General features: G+C 37.5%; 1 protein-coding gene across 15 annotated transcripts in view; it reads left to right on the plus strand.

Annotated features, from left to right (window-relative positions):
* The window catches only part of HIVEP2 (HIVEP zinc finger 2), a 243,284-nt gene that overhangs the window by 139,705 nt on the left and 79,999 nt on the right, over positions 1 to 23,580 (plus strand). For 10 of the 15 annotated variants that reach the window (XM_023729534.1, XM_023729576.1, XM_023729567.1 and 7 more), the window contains 3 exons: positions 1,786 to 1,898; positions 21,950 to 22,025; positions 22,392 to 22,459. The gene's annotated coding sequence lies outside the window, so the exon portion shown is untranslated. The remainder of the gene's footprint in view (positions 1 to 1,785; positions 1,899 to 21,949; positions 22,026 to 22,391; positions 22,460 to 23,580) is intronic. The other 5 variants (XM_023729516.1, XM_023729591.1, XM_023729595.1 and 2 more) reach the window with 2 other exon arrangements.

Below are 23,580 nucleotides of genomic sequence, written 5' to 3' on the forward strand. Positions count from 1 at the left end.
CTATGGCCCTTCTGATCTGGAACTGGAGTCATTCCCGGAGACCACGTTTCAGCCAAACAATAGACAGGCCCATAAAATAAACAATAACACCCTTGAGGAATGTGTTCCATAGAACAATCAATTATATGAGATCAAAAGGACAATATTTGCCCAAAAGCAAAGATGAGAAGGCAGGAAAGGGTAGAAAATCCTGAGGAAAGGAAACAGGGAGCCCAGAGCAGAAATGGGGAGAGTGCTGACACATTGAGGGGGAGTGCAACCAATGTCATGGAACACTTTACCTACAAACTATCAAATGGGAGACTAACTTTCTCTGTAAACTTTCACCTAAAGCACAATAAAAAATTTAAAAATAAATAAAATAACCATTTGACGTTTGTCTTTTTATATTTATGGCAAGAACCCTAGAATAACAATTAAGATTATATATCTGTTAATGAAGAAGTCTTTTGACACTGTCGAAATGAGTTTCATGGATAACTGTTTCATGAATAGCAATAAGACTATAAACAAGACACAGATTTTCTTGGAAGTGAACAATATTTCCCAATGACTACTCTGGATTTCTACTTGTTTGGTATATATAATTATTGCTATTTGTCTTCTCCATTGCTAGCAACTTTTTTTTTTGTTTTTTGAGCATATACTTTCTAATACGTTGTCATTATTTTTAGTTGCCAGCAAGTGGATTCTGACTCATGGCAACCCCATGCGTACAGAGTAGAAAGCAAATCTATTTCTGCCTTTAATTTTTTGCTACTGAGATTAGTAACTATCAATTAATTTTACTAGTGTGTATAATGGTGTTAGGGGAGTAGAAGTATGTGGGTAATCCCAAATTGCATAATATAAAAGAATCATTTATTTATGGCTTTTGAATAGGTTTTTGAACTTTCACCTGCATATTGTTGTGTATGATGTTCTGGGACTTTAAAACATACTAAATCTACCCTGGAAAGACCAGATTTGGGAGTAGCTGGAAACTGTCCAATTTTCTCTTTCACCCTTATGCCCAACCTCCCAGCATCTCTCTCTCTTTTTTTTTTTCTTAAGGCTCTCTCCAGTTGAGGTACAGTTTGCATTCTCTCAAACCTTCCCTTGGAGCTAAGATTGTAATTTAATATTTAGGCTTCAACAAATGCGCTTCTACTGGTAAAATGAATAGAAGAAACTGAGATTATGTATAGATCCTAATTAAGCTGTTTATGGGTCTTTAATAAACAATTCCTGTGGGCAGCAAAGTATAATATTCTCAGGATGATTTGGAAATTCATACTAGTGAATTATCTCAAAGCCTTCTTGATTATTATCATGTTGAAATGATCTATCTAGATATTAGTTTATATTCCTCAACAGAGATTGAATGTGTCTGGGGCTTAATAGCTTTAACGAATTGCACCCTATAAATTTTCATTGCATCAGTAAGAATCAAGAAGTAGAATTCCAAAACAATCAGTTGCATCCTTTCCTCATCTCTAATTTTAAATGCACTGACATGATATAGCCATCATTTCCCTGTGCCAATCAGTACTGAAAATCTTTTCTGTTCTCACCCTTTGTTGTATTATTTTATTGTTTTCTCTATGCTTGAACATTCATTTTACTCTGAACTAGAAATTTTAATTTAGTTGCCATATGCTTTTGTTATTTTATAGTTTTAAGTAACAGTGACCTAGAAAAAGATACACTAACGGTTTTGATTTTATTTCTGGGTTAATAACCTGTAGATCATGTCATGCTGCTATTGTTTAAATGTTGTTCTTTGTTTTTGTTTTTCCTCATTAGGTGGCGTCTTTGGACTTTGTTAAAGACGATGGTAATCAGATCTACTTGAAAAACTAAGCAAATTGATTTGGTTGGAATACTCTTTTACCAATTCTTTAACTTTCATCTGCTAGGTAAGTGGATCCAAGTGCTTTCTATTTGGTTTCATTTCAAAATTATTGGAAAGATTGCTCAAGCACAATATTAAGCTTTATGTGAACTTTTGACAGTAATGATTTGAAGCCCTCAAAGCCTGTGATAGATATCTGGGGGATAATTTAAATGAAAATGTTTGTAAGTCTTTACCACATTTCTGGAAATATCCTGATTTTAGCTGAACACTGGAAAATTTTGTCATTTATAGTTTGAAACCAGATCCTTTTATTTACTATTTTAATGATAATTTGCTTGTTGTAATCTGGAAGTAATATGAGAGTATCAGATTTTACTTTCAGATTTTTATGTGAAATTGTATGGTTTTGTGCAATCTAAGGTATAGTGAATATTTTGAGTAAATTAGCAAGTCTCCTTATTTTAAACCATTCTCATTTTACAGAATGCTTGGTTTCTGTGGTAAGAATTGAAATCATAAGGACTTGCTCAACTCAACTCCCATGTTGCACTGTGTTTTTATCTCCTGAGATAGAGAACTCTTCACCAGGAGGAGTTTAGGCTTTTAGCAAATTGTTGTGCTGCCAAGACAGAATTTAGTGGGAACAGGACTTTGGCTTCTGCTGAAATGTCAGTATAGTAAAAACCTGCTCTCTCAAACAGAATCTTGGCATCAGAAGTCTAAATGATACTGATTTTAGGGCTTGGTAATTTTTTTTTTTTTTTTTTTTAAATCCAGGCATACTCATTCTTCAATTAACCCTTTGTATAGTTACAGAAAATTTGGAAAGATTTTAGTATCCCTAGCTTAGGTGGAAAGATTTGAGTTTCTGAAATTCTAAATTTTATTCATGATTCTAAAATTGTGCAGCTTGTTACTTGATTTTCCTCTGAATAAACTGGAGTATTATACAATCTGATGAATGATAATGAATGAGAGGAAAGTATCCAATCCTTTAGGGAGCAGACTTTCAAATCAAAATGCCTGCTTTACCTGTGAGCATCTTCTCAGGATGAGGTCAGGAAGTTTTTCAGTGATACTGTCATATAGTTTGTGCAATGCCAACAACTCCCCTCAACTTTATAAAACATACTCTCCCTTGAGGCAAGTGCCTTGGAACTTGATTTTTAGTGTAGCATTTGCTCATTCGTTGAGAGCAGAAAATACCAAGCGTGGAAACTCCAGGGAGTCTTTTCATTCTGCCTGCAAGGTCAGTGTCCCAATATTTATTTGTGACCAACCATTTTCATTGTTATGGGCATATGGTGCCATTTGAAAAAATTCTGGATAATTAAAGGGCCGTAAGGCAGTTAGATAAAAAACCCATCAGGAAGAGAGATGTTAAAACAGTTTCAAACGCAAAGCCTTAATTTCTTCGATAGCTACACAGATGCTAGAAGATGAAAATTAATACTCTGAACCACTAACTTAAATGTCTTTGTCTGCCACAGTTAATTTTCCATGTACTCACTAGGTTAACTTTTACAATTATTCCCAAAGTACCCAATAGTGCTAAAGTTAAATTTCAGTTGGTGGGACCTTGTTTACATCATACTTAGGACACTGTGCTGTTAAGTGTCTCCTGAGAGGGGACATGGCCTGGACTTGGAGTGCAGTGAGATTTCTCCTTGTTTATTGCACTGTGTGACTTTTAGGTTCTTCTGGTTAAGTCAGCTCATTGGAACCACTGTGTTTTAAGATAATAATTATTTTTTGAGTTAAATAAGTAATATAAGAATTAGCAAAATAAAACATACCTTATCATTGCTTTTATAAAAATGTTTGTAAACTCTTTGGTTTGGAGGTACTGTTTATTGCCCTCTTCACCCTGTATTTCACAATTGTTTGTTAGTATCTGGTTAAGGTTTATTATATTTACCTTTAATACAGTTATTACTACTTATTCTTAGTAAGCATCTGCTTCCCCTCTGCAAAAGGGGGATAAGGATGCTATTTAATTCACATGGTTTTGTGAGAATTAAACATCTGGCAGGTAGTAGGAACTCAGTAACTAGTAGTGATTATGATGATGATGACTAGTAGTGGTAATAGTAGCTGCAATCATTGTTTAAATATAGTGGCAATTATATTTTATTAATCTTGTGACTGATTACACTCATCAACATGGGCATAACTCATAGAGATGGATATATTTTTCTCAAACAAAATACTCCTATTCAGTAGGAAACACACCATATGGAATTGGTAAGTTTTTTTCATGATGGGCGTACTACACACAATCAACAGCCTCTTGGCGACTTTATCAGTGAACCTAGCTGGGTGCATTAGCCTGAGTGAGGACTTTTTTCAAGTAATAAATTTTTAAATGTCTTCCCACCCCTCCTGCTCCAATTGGTAGTAAATAGAAAACTGTTTGCAGTATAAGAAAAGAAAACTTTCACTGTTAGAATGTTCTTCCTTTTATGGTACTTTTTGTGAAAGATAAATACAGATTATTCTATCTTTATGATAATGTTGCTTTCCATGTCCTGCCATTTTCCTTCAAGTAGCCAGTGCTTCAGACTTGTCTTGACATTATTTGTTTTAATAGAATATTACCTGGACTATGGACTTTCAACCACGTGCTCAGAGTTACATTCTCTTGTTACATCAGATGCAATTATTTAGGAATTATATGCGTGGTATTTCTTCTTTAAGTTTAGGAAAGATAAGAGGGGAAGTGAAAATCATTAATATTCATTGGCTACTTTCTGTAAGCCAGGCTCTGAGCTAGGTGCTTAATTTTTTTTAAGTAAGAATTAAGCATTCTATGTTCATTTGGGAGCCCTGGTGGTGTAGTGGTTAAGAGTTCGGCTACTAACCAAAAGGTTGGCAGTTCAAATCCACCGGCCGCTCCTTGGAAACCCTATGGGGCGGTTTTACTCTGTCCTATAGGGTCGCTATAAGTTGGAACCGACTCAATGGAACCTAATAACAACAACAACAACAACAATGTTCATTTGGGATAATCGAGTTTCAGAGCAATAATTAATTTGTGAAGAATCACCTAGTTATTATAGTTAGTAATTTTTGGAGTCAAAAGTTATTGAAATCTTATTTTAAATTAGGAAATCCAAAATATGTAATTTTATTTTCAGTATAAATTATTATATTTTGTAGTTTTCTCAGACCCACTGTTCATTCATCCATCTGCTACTTTGTCTTCTGATATGCTTTTATATATTTTTTCTTGTTATTACTTACATCAATAAGGAAAATAAAAAGAAGAAATACTTTCAATCCATTCTATTTGGTCACATTTTAGCAGGTCTTGTAAAGATTTAATATGGAGGCAAAATAGATCTGCTGTTATATTTCTCCTATGAAATATAATTCATGGTAGGCATTATGAGCTTCAGTGCATATGGCCTTCAAAATATTTCCTCTTATATAGAGTTATTTTATAGTTTTTCACATGCATACAGTTCTTCTGTTGGGTCCTTTGTGTTTTGCTTAACTAAAGATGGTATCAGTAATTAACAAACTGATGTGACACTTGTAAGATTCTCGCTCTACTGACAAAGATGGCCATTTGTTTTGCCATTATAGCCTGTGCAAGTAGAGTCTATTACTGTTAGCTTCTTGGGCTACACGTTTTCATTTGTCCACAGTTATTTTCTTATACTCTTTTACACAACTTGGGTCTTTGTTTTTCAAGTGTTTCACTCAGCTGGACCTTCATGCAGTCAGTCAACAAGCATTAATTGAGCCAGTAGTATGAGCAATGCGCCTTTGGTTTCATGAGCATTCTGTAGCTCTCTGGAACCCTGACTGAGGGTAGCTTTCACATCATTTCATAGGATTCCCTTCTGTCCATCGTTCTTCCTTTCTCCTTGCTTTAGCTTGCACTGTGTGGGAACCTCTCATCCTTCACTCTCCAGGCAAAACCTACACAATGGAACTTAGTGGTCATGTACATTGTTTCTATGATGATGGGAATTAACATTTGAGTAATGTGTTACAGTTTACAAAGGCTTTATTGTACATTAAAGCAATGACTGTTATGCAGATATTACTCACACCTTATTTTGTGTATGAGGAAACAAAAAGGCTCAGGGGATTATAATTAAATGATTTCCTTAAAGTTACAGCACTAGTAAGTTGTAAAACCAGAATTCAGCCCTGGTTGTCCCAACCAAAAAGTCCAAGTTCACTTATAGACACCCGAGAAGAAAGGCCTGGTTATCTACTTCTGAAAAATCAACTTTTAAAAAACCCTATGGAGCAGAGTTTTACTGCAAAACACATGGGGTTGCCATGAGTCAGAATCAGTGGCAACACATTTTTTTTTTCTATTGTTGTAGTTTAAGTGAAAGTTTACAATTCAAGTTAGTTTCTTATACAAAAATTTATACATACATTGTTATGTGACCCTAATTGCTCTCCCCATACTGTGACAGCACGCTCTTCCTTTCCACCCTGGATTTCCCGTGTTCGTTCAACCAGCTCCTGACCCTCTCTGCCTTCTCATCTCACCTCCGGACAGAAGCTGCCCGTTTAGTCTCATGTATCTACTTGAGCTAAGAAGCACGCTCTTCATGAGTATCATTTTATATCCCATAGTCCAGTCTAATCTTAGTGGCAACACATTTTTTTCTCCCAACTTCAGATGTTATGTCCTTCACTGCCAGGTCACTGGTATAGTTTTCCTGACAGTGCTCAACTATTGGAGCTTTGTTGAGGTTGTCACTATTTTCTGTTTAGTACGATTCATATAATTAAATAGAAGCTATGTTGGAGTTCTGGGGAATAGTCAGATCTCATAATTTCAGAGAATGTTGGAGGCAGTACGCCTCTACTTTCTTTCCAAGGGAGAAAATACTGGGACCCACGATTGTGAATTTTCCAGACCTCTGATAGGCATAACTTTCTTCTAGAAATTGAAGGTTGCAGACACTAACTGTTAAGCTCACTGGGTCACTCCTCCTACTCTGAGAATCTCATAATCTCCAAGCAACATCTTTATAGACCAAAAATGGCCTTTGGAGTTTGAGTTCCTTTGGCAGTTATATTCTTCATTCTAAATTACTAAATTGGATACTGAATAAAATCACCCACTTAGAGATCTTCACTTTATTTTTGAACCTGATGTTACATTGACTTCTCATCCACAAATTGCCAGAAGACAAATTAACTTTGTTAATTGCATTTTCTACCTCATCTATTGTTTGCATTATTGGTTAATACACTTTGCGGGTATCAGAGTCTGGTTAATTGTTTTATTTTAATATTACTTATGTTCATGTTTTATGTTCTCATCTGCCCTCAGAATCCCCTTCACATCTTATCATTCTCTCATATCACTTTTTGTATGTATTTTTGTGTTGTGCTTTTTATTAAAGTGATTTCTGTTTTCATCTCCTCTTGCACTGTAATCTGCTTGAGGCCAAAAACTATGTCTTTATTTTATTAGTATTCTCTGCAGCCTTGAAAACAATATTGAAAAAAATAGTACAGATTCAATAAATATTTGATTAATTTAATCAAAGTATTTGGTTATTAATTTTCTTTTAAAATTCATTTTGGAGGCTGCAAATTGATACCTGAGCACAGATTTTTTTTTAATTTTAATTATATTAGTGAGGTGAATCAGCAAGTCTGCTACTTATTAAATATTCAGCTCAGAGTCATAAGAACAAATTTATGTATTTTTTAGGGATTTTTTTGAACGCAAAAAAATCTTCTTGAAGTAAAATAAAAACACCCCCTCCAAAAAAAAATAACAAAAAACTCCAGCAAATCTCCTTATATTCAAAACCAAACCAAACCTGTTGCCATCCAGTCGATTCCAACTCGTAGCTACCCTATAGGACAGAGTAGAACTGCTCCATAGAGTTTCTGGTGAGTGCCTGGTGGATTTGAACTGCCAACCTTTTGGTTAGGAGCCAAACTCTTAAAGCACTACACCACCAGGGGTTTCTATTCCCTCGTCAAGGACATTTTATTCTCCTTGTCTTGACCTTAGCGGCAAAAACAATTAACCCCTGAGAAGTTTTGTTGTTGCTGCTGCATGCCATTGAGTTGATGCCTATTCATAGCAACCCTATAGGACAGAGTAGAGCTGTCCCTTAGGGTTTCCAAGGCTGTAATCTTTACGGAAGCAGATCACCAGGTCTTTTCTCCCGCGGAGTGGCTGGTTAAAACCACCGACCTTTCAGTTAGCAGCCAAGCACTTGGCCATTGTGCCACCAGGGCTTCTGTGAGAAGATTTAGGGAGATAAAATAACATTTGGCCGCTTGATTAGAAGGGATTCCTGGAGATATGCATAGAAATGTGGTGTCAGTGTGGAAGATAGCCGTCTTTGACTTCAAGACTAAGGTGTGTAAATTTAATTTGGTCTGTGGTGGGAAGTCCCTGGAAATTTTTGAACAGAAGAATGATGCAATCAGAGCTGCACTTTAGGAAGATAAATCTGGCTGGGTTGTGTTGGATGGCATGGGGGGTGGAGGTGAGGGTGGGGCTGAGTGGGCGAAGGACTCCTGCCAGCACAAAACCGCTTAGGAGTCATTTACATTAATTTACATGAGAGCTGTCACCTCCTGTTGCGCCTTTTAAGTCTCTTTCCACACTTACATCACAAAGACACTGCTGGAAAACTTTGGGGACCATTTGAGTCCCAGGTTCAGGGAGTTCTTTCTGACTTCACTTCTCTAGTCTTTCCCCTCAGTTCCTTCCTTCTCAGTTTTTGCATCATGGAGCCCTTGTGGCTACTCTCAGCTCAAATTGTTTTCCTTAATAGTCTCCTGGCAAGTCTACAGGTTGCTGCCTCTGGTAATTGTCCTTGGATTCTGTGTAGCCAAGGGCACTGTGCCCTGACCTGCCCTTTGGAAATTTGCCAGTTGGACTCTGATCTCCTGACTTTGTGAGGTGGATCAGAGGTGATAAGCATCTGTATTGGAGTGGTAGCTACAGGGATCAACAGGAGACAGAGGATAGGAGGGAAAGTGTGCAGGAAGTCAATGTGGGGCTGCCTCACTGAGTATAGGGTGTGTATGTGTGTTTTACTCTGGGGGTAAAGAGCAGGAGGAAGTGGTCAGTGATGACACCAGGCTTTGAGCCTGGGAGTTTGGACATTACTTTTAATAGAAAAAGGAAGTAAAGAGAGAAGCTGGTTCGGGTAGTAGTATGATGAATTTTATTGCATATCCATTGAGTTTGAGATAAAAGAAGATGAAAAGCATGGATTTCATACAACTTTGCTTCTTTTTTTTTTCTCCCCCATGGGGGTTGATAGTTAGAAAAAGGAATTCACTGGAAGACTTGAGTCTCCTTTTTGCTGTTCTTCCAGCTCCTTAAATATTTCCCGAGAGCTTAGGTTTTAGGTTTTCTCAACCTTACTATCCCTGCCAAAATCCCCTAGATTCACCTCCCTAGGAACATGTGTACTTGTCAGAGTACTCTCAGCAGCCAGAAGTGTGCTTTGTAGCCTCCTAAAATAAAAACATATGGGAAAAATAACTATCTTTTCCTTTTGAGGAGCACGATCATTGCCATCTCACGACTTGCTGAAATAGCATAGCAAAGGAACATTTTTTGGCAGGCTGGAAAATCTACGGAATGTGCAAACACATGCACTACTCCTTTTCTATGATGCACTTGATTGAGACAGTCTAGTTCAGGGAAGCAGGGAAATTTTTAATTGAGGACAAAGATCTAAAAAATGTATTAGGCATTTGGATCTACAGTTGTTCTTTCAGTTGGTGGTATTTCTAACAGAATCCTTAGGTTCTTAAATGTGATGGCAGCAGTGAATTAGTTGGTTCCAGTGTATTCCACCCCCATCACCTTCCACTAAGCAGTTTTTGAATTTCAGAAGACACACTCTTGATTAAATCCGTTTAAGGGCATATAATGATCCTGTAATTATCATTTGTGATTACCTTGTGTGCTAATGATTAAAGCAAACATTTAATAACTATAGGGCAGTAAATATATTTTAGATCCTGAGCCATAAAAAGATTTCCATTAACAGAATGTTTTGTGCAGAAATAAATTATTCATTGACTGTAGCAGAGCTTGATTCTGTCATCAGCCTTAAGTGGAAATTTTGTGAACACCAATCATCCCAGACGCCAGCACTGAGTTGGCTTGAGCCTCTATCCTTCTGATATGGAACCTGAGCTTTTTTTTTTGTTATTTGTGAAAGCCTTAGTCGGGTTAAATTCAGTGAATATTTATGGCATTTCTGTTATATGCAATTTAGTGTTCTGGTGCCGTGGAGGAATGCAGTGATGAGTAAGTTGGCATTTCAACCTTCAAGTTGCTTATAAACCTGAAAAAGAGATAAGATTAGTACATACCTGACTTGAATATAAGAAAATTTATAGATGTGCTCTCAGAGATGTGTAAATAATTGTTTTGCTAATACAGAGGAGAAAGAAATCATGTGCATTTTCTTGTGGATATGTAGGGAAGGGGGAAACTGGGGGCCAAGAAGTGCTTCCTGAGGAGGGCTTTAAAGAAAGGAATGATTTTGACAGGTGGGTAGAATTACATGCATGTAGGCAAAGAGATGGGATAGATAATATGGATGTGATCATGGAACAAGAAGTAACTTGGTATGTTTGAAACACAACATTTGTAAGTGAAGAGGAAGGAAAAGTACCTAGAGACCTTGAGTGTATAGAGGTCTTTGGATGTAATTAATACATCAGTTTGGTAGGCATTAGGGAACCTTTACCCATTTTTGAGCTAAGGAGTAACATGATTGAATTATTTTCGGAAAGATTAACCTATCCTCCAAAGATAGTATCACAGATAATAGGTGGAAAACCTGGTGGTAGACAAGTTAGGATGCTTTTGGGATTGTCTCCATGAGAATTAATGAGGCTCTGAACTGGGATGGTTGTGATAAGAATACAAAAGAAAGGATAGATGGGAGGAGCACTGTAGGTGAATTATCTGGAGGTTTTGGCATGTGATTGGCTGTGAGGGAGCTGGAAACAGGAAGAGTTCAACACCAACATTTATAGGAAGAGTTCAACATCTAGCATTTATAGAAAGCCAGCCATGTTCAAGACATTGTGCTTGGTGCTAGAGGTGGGTGTTGAGAAAAATGAAAGTGGCCCTGTTCCGCAGAAGATGAAAATGAAATGGGAGATATCAAATATGTACCCAGTTAACTAAAATGCAAACCAGACCATAATCAGGTTGATAATGGAAGTGCCGCAAAGGGTTATGGCAACACCGAGGAGAGAGCTATTAATTCCGAAGCTTCACCTGGGCCTTGGAGGTCAGACAGAGGATAGCTGTCAATACAGGTAGCTAGAAAACCAGGAGAGGCAAGTGTCAAAAGGCTAAGGGAGGGGGGAATTTATAGAGAAAGGAAACGTTATTTATTGAGTACCTACTATATGCCAGATCCTGAGCTGGAAGCTCTATACTTAAGGAGGTATGTTTAACAGTGTAAAATGCTGCAGAAGTCTCACCCATGATGTCACCTAAGAAAGGGCCAATGGATTTGGAAATGTAAGGATTAGAGGCAGTTTCTGAAGAAGTTTCAGTATAGAAATACTGTGGGGCTTTATAAAGGTTATTACTTATCTTGAAGACACCCTTAAAATGCATCCGTGGGAGAAAGGCTGAGCTTTTCCTCTGTGGTTTCTCCTGATGGGTAAAATTTACATAAACCTCAGTAGATTTAGTATTTAGCACTGTGGCTGGTCTTAGAAGGCATCACTTGAGAATGTGTTAGCCCTGAGAAGCCTTTACAAAACTTTACAGTGCTGCAAAAAATGTTAAACTCCCAGATTATTTCATCACAAGTCAAAGACCTCAACACTTACTCCCAGCTTCCCTCCTCTGCCCTGTTTCCTCTTTCTTCCTTCCTGCTCCTTCCTAGTTTGGGCACCCAGCTGGTAATGGTGAGTGCATTTGCCATGCCCTTGGCTCAGGGTCAGGGAAGTCCTCGGGCTCTCCTTGGCTCTTTTCCCATGTGGAGGGAGATTTCCACGGAGAACAATCCAGGGAAGTACACACACACACACACACACACACACACACACACACACACCAGTTCTTTTCCTGTCCTCAAGGATATTGATGTGCCAATAAACAGACAAAACATACAGTGGTATTCAGGCATATTGTGTCACATACACCCTGAGGAAACATAGGACAGGAATTCAGTAATCTAGCAGGAGGGGGTAGGGATACTATTAATAATTTAACATTTAGGAATAATAACAAAACTTGCTAAAGAGAAAACCAGAATTTGCTTTGTTATGATCGATAGCATATTACTATAGAAATGGAAAGGGGTGAAATTTATATTGGGGTTATGTTTAGTTGACTTTGTTGTAGTTGTTTTCTTTTAAGCAATTATTACAACAAACTGGGCATAATAAAAGAAAATTCACAGAGGCACCTGTATTATTACAAAAGATTTTTTTTTTAGCATTAAAGAATTTTTTATTGTATTTTAGATGAAGGCTGTACATTTTTATCCAGCTCTGTTTGGGACCCTGTATTGTGATCCCTGTGAGAGCAGTCGGTGGTGGTAGCTAGGCACTATCTAGCTGTACTGGACTCAGTCTGGTGGAGGCTGTAGTACTTGTGGTCCATTATTCTTTTGGAGTGCTCCTTCCCTTGTGTCTTTGGTTTTCTTCATTCTCCTTTGCTCCAGACAGAGTGAAACCAGTGTAGTATCTTAGATGGCTGCTCACAAGCTTTTAAGACCCTAGATGCTACTCACCAAAGTAGGATGTAGAACATTTTCTTTATAAGCTATGTTATGCCAATGAGCTAGATGTTTCCCAGGAACATGGTCCCCAGCCCTCAGCCCAGTAATTCGGTCCCTCAGGGAGTTTGGATGTGTCTATGGAACTTCCATGAGCTTGCCTTGGTCAAGTTTTGCTGGCTTCCCCGGTATTGTGTACTGTCTTACCAAAGGGCATTTTAAATTATATCAGACCACCCTCTAATGATTATTTTACCTGTAAAAAACTAGGAAAGAGGGAATAAAAAGAGAGAAATTAAAAGGGATAATAGAACAGAGGAAGAAGCAATTGCTTCTTAACCCTACAAATGCATACTAGTGCATGAGCATGGCGAACATGTGTGTTTAAAATCATTCATTTACTTGATCACTCAATCAGCAAACATTTTTTGAGTTCCCATTGTATCCCAGGCTGGGGGCAGGGAAAATAGCTAAGTAGAGAGAAGACATGCAAAATTTTAAATTAGAATGCTTCCTTCATACCAGAAACTAACTAATATAAGTAAGTTTCTCTGTTCTTTAGATAGCTTGTTTGCAAGTACATATATGAAGTGAGTATTAATACACTAATATTTTTACTCTTCAGAACTATTCCGTCATTTTGAACCCTAATATGTGTTTCACTTACAAGAGTACAGTAATCCAGCTGCTAGATTAATGATTCTACAGTTCCTCAGAGTTTGTATAGAAATTACCCTGCATTCCCATTAGGCTTTACATAATGCAGTGATGTGATCCCCTTTCCTTGAGATTGGAGTTGGCAAGATGTTTTGCCCTGTGTCATCAGAAGCCCTGGGATAGATAAGGCCAGTGTGTTTGTTTGTGTGTGCATGTAAATATCCCCATGGAATTCCCCCAGTATAGCTCCATCTTAGACCTTTGGAGGCACTGGCAAGATCTTTTCAACCAGTGATGAAGCTCAGCAGGGGGAAGGACCATTGAAACCGGGAGACTTAAACCAGTCTCTTGTGAAGAAGTTACCCTCAAGTTGACTCCGACTCATGGCGATCCCGTGTGTGTCAGAGGAGAACTATGCTCCATAGGGTTTTCAGAAATAGATCACCAGGCTGAATTTTTGGAAGTAGATCACCAGGACTTTTTTCCGAGGCACCTCTCGTAGATTCAAACTGCCAGCCTTTCAGTTAGCGACCAAATTGTTAACTGTTCGCACCACCCAGGACTCCAAACCAGTCTCTTAAACCAAAACCAAACCCCTTGCATCGAGTCGATTCCACCTCATAGCAACCCTGTAGGACAGAGTAGAACTGCCCCCATAGGGTTTCCAAGGAGCGGCTGTTGGATTCGAACTGCTGACCTTTTGGTTAGCAGCGGTAGCTCTTAACCAGGGCTCCAACCAGTCTCTTAAGCCACAATAAATCTGAGAGTGTAAAGATATATCCCTTGCCAGGTATTGATTTCTCCTTTTTACCCTTTTATTTCCTCTCTTTGCCTCCTTTTTTTGTTTTAAATCATCTTCTACTTTTTTTCCAACTGGCAACTGTGGCTGACAGGTTTGTGTCTTGCAGGATTTATCCTATTTTTATTTCAGCATGATTATGTTGTATGAGAAACAAGGCATTGATTTTTTTCCCCTATTTGCTTTGCAGCATATGTTCATAGCTATCTGAGTGAAGTGTAACATGCCACCATGTTTACCTCTGTTTTAGATAGTCAAAAATTCAAATTGAAGTAAGAAACCAATAGAACCTTGGAGATAGAACTCTTAATCTTGAGTTCTTTTGTTTTCAAAGCAAATATAAAATGTATGTGCATTTTATATGTATATATGGCAGTAATTTTCATAATTTAAAAATAAAAATTTTGAGTTTTTGCAGATGATAAACATTGAAGTGTTTTTTAGAGTAACTGTTAATTTGAAGCCCTGGTGGCATAGTGGTTAAGTGCTATGGCTGCTAACCAAAAGGTCCACAGTTCAAATCCGTAAGCCACTCCTTGGAAACCCTATTGGGCAGTTCTCCACTGACCTGTAAGGTCGCTATGAGTTGGAATCGACCCGACAGCAATGGGTTTGTTTTTTTTGGTTTTGGTATATGTTAATTTAGACATTTATTCCATGTATTTTAAGAATTCCTCAAAACAAATTTGGAAGTATTATTTGACAAAGATAAAATGTTATGTGTTGATTTCTAAATTCTAGAGAGAAAAAAATAGCTAATTTCACTATGGCATTATTTTCTAGATAGCATACATCTGTGCCTGTATTGTTTTCTAAAGCATATATATGTTCTTTGCACCTTGTATCTGTGTCTTAGAGGAGAGGACGAGAATTAGAACTGGTCTGATGTGTGTGTCTCGATCATTCATTCATTCAAGTTAACGGTGGAAAGATGTTCGTGAATAACTTATATTTTTCATTCTGGTTCACATAAATGTAAGACAGATTAATGCTTTTAACTGGGAAATGTAGTATTAATGGGGGTCACCGAACAACTCATGAAAACTTAAGGTTATTGTAAGTGGATAAAATATTGTTATCTGATCAGAAAGTATATAATAGCATCATTTTGATAAATTAGTAATCAATTATTATGTTCCCTTTTACCATTCATAGGTCAAAGGGACATAGTCTTTTAAAAATATCTAGAGCTATATGTGTGTTTTTTTAATTTGTGTGTTGTGAGCTTTTACCAGCTGACAGGAGCAAGACTTGAAATACTTTGGTTAGTTATCAACAACTTTTCTACTAGTTAAAGTAAATGGAGCTATTCAGAGTCCCCATATAAGCTTTTCTTTTTAAACTACTTATATATAGTGGAAATTTCTTGTAAACTAAGAATTATGTATAATAAGAGACATTTTATTTTAAAGAACCAGTTTTAGTTTTTCAAAAGGAATTTCTAAAGGAGATATATTTGTGTTTTTGGAAACAGGATAGCTGGCCAGTGCAGCATACAGGATGCAAGATCTATTTGTTCATCTAGAATTTTGTCTAGAATATAGAGGTGGTTTAGTGGATGATGATAATTTAATCATTTAGTTGAAGTTATTTATCAGTTTATTTTAGATACGTATTGCTGGAATTTAATCACTTATAACTTATTTTCCATGTGCTCTGTATTACATGCATATGTTTGATGCATTTTGGAAATCTGATGAAAAATTAAATTAAAATAAATTAATTCCATTTTAAGGTTAGCACTGTGAATTATTTTTCACAACAGATGCAATTAGTTAACATTTTCTGAAGAACACATTTTTTAATCTTTTTGCTCATAATAACATTATTACTCAAATGCTCTCAGGTATCTTAGAGAATTAAATTTAGAAACGTTCTGTATAATTTCTATAACTTCATTAAAATTAGAGTTGTTTGAGTTCATGTATTTAGTAATAATATGCAAAATGACTTATATAAAGATGACTCTTGATAACCCAATGGTTTTCTAAGTTTTATTTTCTAACATTACCAAAACCTTTTGATAACTAATTTCCTGACCAAATAATATCTACCTTACATGGCAACAAGTAAACATTACAATGAGTAGTTAACTATGTGTGTGGTGAGGGGAAGGCAGTGATTAACTGGAAATAGAAAGACCATTGGCTGAAATGTCAGGAAGCTGGAGTTCTTGCCCTGGATCTCATAGAATAGTTTACAGACCTTAGGCAAGTAACTCAACCTGCTCCTATCTCACTCCTATCTCACTACTCACTTCCTAGATTTTTTTGTGTACTAAAAAACAGCAAAACAATTTCAATATCGATCTTCAAGACCTCTGGAATTCTTTCTAGATCTAAAATATGAAAACCAAGACACCATATAAATTTTTAAACAGAATTGGTTATGGATTGTTAGGGGAGTCGGTCTCTTAACTCAGATGTTTAGGAAATATCGTTCCTCTAAATTTCCAGGTGTGAAAGAGACAACCTTATGCAAAACATTCTCTGTGCTCCTGTAAGTTGTTGACAAAAAAAACTTGTTATGAGATTTATCCTCCAGGTGTAGGAACTGTATAATGAGCAAAAATGTGAAAGGGCTCTTTTTGAGGCCTGCTGCACTCTCTTTGGCCTCTGCTGCCCTTCTTCCTCCTACTAGACCTTAATTTTAATAAGTCTAGTAAGGAAAGGCACAAGTGGTGTGGAGGTGGGAAGCACATGGTAGCCAAGAGCCTTAGAATCAGGGAGAAGACAATACAAATTGAAAAGAGGTAAACCTAGTGAATGGTTCTGTCTATAAATGTACGGAATTTATCAGACTCCATTTGCAGAACTCCCTCCTCCTTCACTCCCGTAGCTGGATCCACTGAGTGTGTGTTGTCACTCACTGGACTGAGCTATGGTTTTGTAACTGGCTGAGGTGGGGCAGAGGATTTCCAAGATGAACAATGAAGTGAATAGCTGTTGCCTCATTAGCTCCTTGGACTGGATTTGAGCTGTTGCATTACATGGCTATAAGGTTTTCATGAAAAACTTTGTAAGAATCTGAGTAATGTGGAGGCAAGAACCAGATGGAACTGCTTTCATGACTGTCTTGGAGGAGAACTGGTTATAAAGCAAGCTTTTGAGGAGGGGGGCAGTTAAGAACATACAACTGGGGAAAGAGCTATTGCCACCTGTATTTGTGGGGTTTAGCCCACACACATCCTTATTAATTCGATCAATGATTAAATCTTTATTTGTAAAGAATGTGAAGTCCCAGGAATTTCGTCTGACCAGTTCCAGTTGTAGATTTGATGAGAACAATTTTCTGGCTCAATTTTATTATTTTGAACAGTAATTAAATCTTCATTAAATAAAGAATTTGTAATGTTCTGTTAGTGGATTTTATACGGGTTAGGATTGACAAAAGTCTACTTTCATTGTTTTCAGCTTTAAAAATTTAAGCAGACCGACTGTTTTTAGATTTTCTGTTGCTTTTTTTCCTCAGCGTTTTCAATTTTTGAGCTCCAAAAAAGAAGTTGCATATATCAGTATCTCAATTTATACTCATTCTCTGTGGCCTAGAGGATTTTAAAATAAAATGTAATTTTATTCAGAGTGCACAAGATATCAGTCTATTTTCATGAAAAAGATTAGTTAAGTATAAAAATTCAAAAAATTAAGCTATTTTTATAAGTTAGTTTTCTTCTAATATATCCGAAATTACATATTGAGATTAAAGGGCAAATACATATTATAATAGATGAATAAAACATTTTAAAACCAAAAGTATTTAAAGAAATCTGAAATTTTTAAATGTATTTTTTGGAAATTTAATTAAATGTTATTAAATATTTTTATAAAAGTAAAACTGTTTACAGGTTTAGGGTACAATGTCTCTTTAGATGTTAAGGTAAAGAATTAGTATCCTGCTTCATGCAGTTTACATCTTTACAAATTTATCAATAAGACCTGTTTAAGTACAAAATGTTCCTCAGATGCCATGTGCAATTGTTCCAATTACTGTACTAGTTTGCTATTAACTTTAGATCCACTGATCGGAACACTTAGAGAAGCAAAAAAACGGATGCTTGGCATTAGTATATATTATTATGGAAGAATCTATTGCATTTATGCCATCCAAGAAGAATGATTTGACTAGTTACTCTGTCTTTTCATTAATGATTCTCAAATCTAACTTGCTAATTAAAATAGTATCTAACTCAACAGTCTACAGTGTCCACAAACCTACAAACCATCAGGGCATTCTAACTCAGTCACATCTTGATTGGAGCAAAGAGATTGGGCAAGACATGTGTAGAAGCATTTTCTTGGGACCTCAACAGCTGCAACCAGGAGCTAGGCTGTTAGTGTTAAAAGTCATCTGGATGTCAAAGATAAAGCTGACCATGTATTTTTTAGTAAATGTATTTTGTATGTGTTTGTGATATGTAGTAGAGTTCCAGAGTGGTGCATATGGTTAATGTGCTTGGCTGCCAACTTAAAGGTTGGAGGCTCGTGCCTCAGAAGAAAGGCCTGGTAATCTACTTCTAAAAAATCAGCCATTGAAAACTCTGTGGACCACAGTTCTATTCTGGCACGCATGTGGTCATCATGAGTCAGAGTTGACTCGTTGGAAACTGGTTTTTGTGATATGTAGGGTTTTCTAAAGCGTGTGGCCTAGGGCCAGAACCCCTCTCTCCTGGATGTGTGGGCTGTACTGGGTGTGGAAGTCTCTGGGCATTAACTATTCTCACTACGGGACCATCTGCAGATGCAGTCACTACTTTCTCAGGACACTAGGGGGAGCTGGTGCAGGAAGGAAGAAATGGCAGCTGGTATTGGGACTGGCTGTCATAATGTCTGTGGGCTCTTGTAAATCTCCTTTGATGGAATCCCAGAAATAATAGGTTGGGACTTTTCAAGTGGACTGGAGGTCCTGCGTGAGCAGCGGGCCTGGAACAAGAACTATGTTTAATTGGTGCTAATGGTATTGGTTAAGAGCTTGGCTGCTAACCAAAAGTTCGGCAGTTCAAATCCACCAGCAGCTCCTTGGAAACCCTGTGGGGCAGTTCCACTCTGTCCTGTAAGGTCACTATGAGTCGGAATTGGCTTGACGGCAATGGGTTTGGTTTTCTTTTTTTTTTTTTTGGTTTAATGCCACTTCATATGTATTTTCCTGTAGGCTGGTAGGGCCTGATAGCGTTTGGGTAACTCCTTTCCAAGTCAATAAGTGCTTCTCTCTTCACCTGATGGGGTGGGAAAAGATTCTTCTATCCTGTAAATCTTTATACATTTGGAAAGAGTAGGGATATCTTTATTCCTCCTTGTGAGTGTTTTCTGTGGAGGGAGCCAGGAACACAATTTAATCTTTGATCTTCTAACATTAGGATTATAAAGGGATTTAGTATTTATGTAAGGGTCCCTAGGTGGTACAAAGGGTTTACACTCAAACCCACCCAGCAGTATTATGGAAGAAGACGCCTGGTGATCTGCTTCCTTTAAGATAACAGTCAAGAAAACCCTATGGAACAGTTCTACTCTTGACACACATGGGGTTGCCAAGAGTCAGAATTGACTGGACAGCAATCTGAGACAACGACAGTATTTGCCTAATTAGGAATCTTAACCATGGATGGATGGACTTCAGAGGGTCTGAAAATTTGGTTGTGAAAAAAATTAAAACTTTGATTTCACTAACCTCTATCTAAAATTTAGCACTCCCTTCAATTATTGATGTAGGCAAAAAGTGACAGTAGTATTAATATCTTCATTACCAATAGAAATCATAGGTATTTTCATATCACATTACTGTTGTGAGTAATATATTGAAATACCTTTATGCTTATGACTATTCAAAATCATGGTGGTTATTAGACCAACACTATATCTTGTTTCTAATTGTTAACAAAGAATCACATCTATTCCTGTCATAACTTTTTTTTTTAATTTTGAGATAAGTATCTTTCAGTATAATTAGTTTTTTTTGTAATCCTATGTATTTTATGTAGCTTAAAGCATTATGCTAAGAAGGAACCCACAGGGCTTCATCAGACTGCAAAAGGGGGTCATGGTGGTAAGAAGATTGAGAAGTTCTGATCTAGGGATATTCCATAGTTTACTGTAAAGGAGCAAGGCCTTGGAGACTGTAGTGAGTTACTTCAGGTCACACAGCGGAGCAGGAATTAAAAGTCACGTCCTTCCTGCGCTGTGTGGCCTCCTGGCACCTCATCCAGATCTGAGTGCCGGGGGAATGAGGTCCTTTGTCTTATTCAGCACCCCCTTTTGTGACAGTGAAGGCTGAGTCAGCATGGTGGAGTTCAGAGAGGCTTCCTTCTGTGTTGGCACTTCTCTGGCTTGTGGTGGCCTTCCCCCACCTCGCCTCTCCCTGGCAGTGGTGGTGAGGTGGGTGGTGAGGTGTGGTCAGCTCCAGCAGTGCTTGCCCTTTTACCCGGCAACATCACAAGGCATGTTGTCCTAAGACACCTGAAGGCTCAACATAAAGAGTTAACCCTGATTGCTGGACCCCATTTTACTGATGGCACTCCAGGCAATATGGGTATCCTCTTACTGTCAGGGGAAATTTTTCCACCAGCCCAGTGGGCTCTCTTAAAGTAATTTAGGAAGTCTTGTTAATTGTTTCTTTCTCAATTTTAGACTAATGTATGCCTGAAATAGGAGCTCTGGTAGCACAGTAGTTAAAGCACTCAGTCAGCTGTTTGAACCTACCAGCTCTGCAGGAGAAAGATGTGGCAGTCTGTTTCCGTAAAGATTTACAGCCTTGGAAACCCTACGGGGCAGTTCTACTCTGTCCTATAGAGTCGCTGTGAGCCGAAATTGACTCAATGGCAACGGGTTTGGTTCTTTTTATGCCTGAAACATCAATAGAAAAATATAGAATGATAGCCAACATTTATAGTTTGTTTCTTAGTGCCATTTGCAAGCACTGTGTAATTGTCTCGACAATTATAACAATGTTAATATTATCCCCATTTTGTAGATGAGAAAACTGAGGCCCAGAGGTCAAGTAACTTGCCTGATGTTATTTATGTGTCTAGTAGGTGGCAGATGGGATGTGAAAGTAGGTGTTCTCGCTCCAGAGTCCATGCTCTGGGCAACTGTGCTGCATGGCCAGTTACTATGTCTATGTCTTATACCACAGTTGTCCAATCTCTTTTACTTTTATATGGGGCTGGACTAGGAATCCTTGTATCTGAGATGAAGGGAGGCTTTGGATTATTTTGATGTAGTCCTGCCTGGGAGGAGCTTTTTCCAGTCTCTCAGAGTTGTCTCTGAAAGGTACTGTGTCATTCGGTTCAAAGTCTGTTCGGCTTTAATCCCTTGTTTGTGCATATTCAGGCAATATGGAGAAGAAAAAACATGTTCAAACCCAAAAAAGTTGAGTAGTGCTGCAAAATGCTAGATTTGAATTAACTTGGTCTCTATTTCAAGGATGTAACAGTACCTTGATCTTTACTTTTTGAAGTCTTCTCATCAGCAACATCGGCAAGTACTACATCTTTGAAAAGTTATATCTGAATTCTTGTGTTTGGAAAAAAAAGTTTGTTAGTGTTTCTCTTCTTGAACACTAGTTGACATTTTGCCAACTAGTTAAAAGTCTGCAACTCTGAGTGCTGGCTGAGAAGCTAAGCTTGCTGTAACCAGTCATCCCCAGATGGCTGGATTCTGTTTTCTACCAGTTTTATAGATTCTCAGTGGTTGCATACTTAGGGTTATGAGGTGTACTGTTCCACTTGTTTTTGCCAGGCATACACAGTACATTATTTGATAGATTGAGACAGATGGTATAGCTCAAACTAAAATGATGAGGGAGAAAAGCAACAGAAAAAAATTCGGAAAAGGGTGTTTGATTTTTCTAATTCACATTTGGAAAGGAAATTTTAGCTTCTGTGATTGACTAATAAATGCAGTGTTGCTATATACGACTTGAATTTGCTAACGTCTGTTTTAACAGATATAACTGAGTAATCGGCAGGAAACAATCTTTTTCTCCATGGATGCTGTTCCAAACTTTATGGAGTCTCCTCCAGGTAGAAAATATTTGGACCATTGGAAGACATCGAAAATAGTTTTGGGTTTTTCAGAATAAGGTGCATTACCACCAATACCAACCACAACAGACAAATGCCAAATTTTATTTTTAAGTAAGAAAAAAAAAAAAAAACACACAGAGATACATGTGTGCGTGTGTGTGTGTGTATATATATCTATCCTGGTGGAGTAGCGGTGATAAGAATAATGAATCAGTCCTTGTGCAGCTGCTTCCTGACATTTCTGCAAATTGTTGTGGAAAAATTAATGAAGGTTAGATCAGTAATGGTTTCAAGCTTGGCCAGTGGAAAGTATGACAGTGTTTCCATCAGCAATTAAGTTGGGCTGCTTTCTTTTTTCTATAGGGGAAGTGGTATGATGTGTGTTCTCCACAGGAAATGGAAAACGACAGCTGAGCCGGGTGTGCGCACAGGTATGGAGTAGCACTCGGAGCGCTTGGCGTGGCTCTCCGCAATTCTCTGTACAGATTTGCATTTTCTGCAGAAAGCATTTTGCTATACGAGACGGAGAAATCGTCCCTTAAAAAGGGAGTGAGGATTTTGGAGTTTTATTCAGCTTCCATTTCGGACACACGGATATGCTATGAATCTAAACTTTGGGAACCAGAAAGTGGAACTTATGACAAACAGAAAGTGAAACTCACCTATCTAATTTTATTTTTCAAGCCGAAGGTAGTTCAACACAGGCCCGGTTCACATCCTGTGTAACCCTATGGGATTTTCCCCAGTATTAGTTACAAATTTTCCCATAGGGTCACACAGGATGTGAATTAAAGTAAACACTTAACAAGCATGATGAAAAGGAAATTAGCTTTCTAAATGATCCTTTCACTGTGCATATCCTGAGTAATTAGAAACATGGGAAAGGGTCCTTTCGATGTCTCATTATCAAGCTGTTACATTATTAATAGGATATATTAATATTAAACTAAATTATATATAGAAGTTTTCCTTTTTGGAAAAAAAAAATATTAAAAATTCTAAGGAAACAGTAGATCAGTGGTTCTTCACTTTTTTGTTGGGGGGGTGCTGTTCATAGGCCCCTTTAGGACTCTGAAGAAAGCTCCTGAGCCTTTCTCCATGAAAAAATGCACATAGATACATTTTGCATAGTTTTGAAAGTTTCACAAATTGCTCAAGTGACCTTAGACCTCAGGCATTTTTCCTAACATTTGGTTTTTAAAAGCTTAAAAAGGGAAACTATTTTTATGGGGAGATAGAAAATTATAGCTCCAACTATAAAATGTTAATTCATTCTAAGTAAAGATTTTCTAAGAGGGACTTTAACTATAGCAATAATAATTCCTTCCCTATTTCACCTGGCAAACACTTACTTGACCTTGGAAGGGAGCTTGTATATTCCCAGAACACACAAAATTGCATTTGAAGCTGGCTGTGCCAAATTTTAGCAAGTGACTTCAGTGTCCTGCCTCAGTGTCACTATTTCCAAAATGGTAGCAACAGTGAGATAACATGTGATAACATATATAAAGTGTCTGGCAAATAGTCCATGCTTAATATACACCTCTGTTCT

Source organism: Trichechus manatus, unplaced genomic scaffold, assembly GCF_000243295.1.
Source record: "Trichechus manatus latirostris isolate Lorelei unplaced genomic scaffold, TriManLat1.0 scaffold00002, whole genome shotgun sequence".
In the NCBI taxonomy this organism is placed as follows: domain Eukaryota; kingdom Metazoa; phylum Chordata; class Mammalia; order Sirenia; family Trichechidae; genus Trichechus; species Trichechus manatus.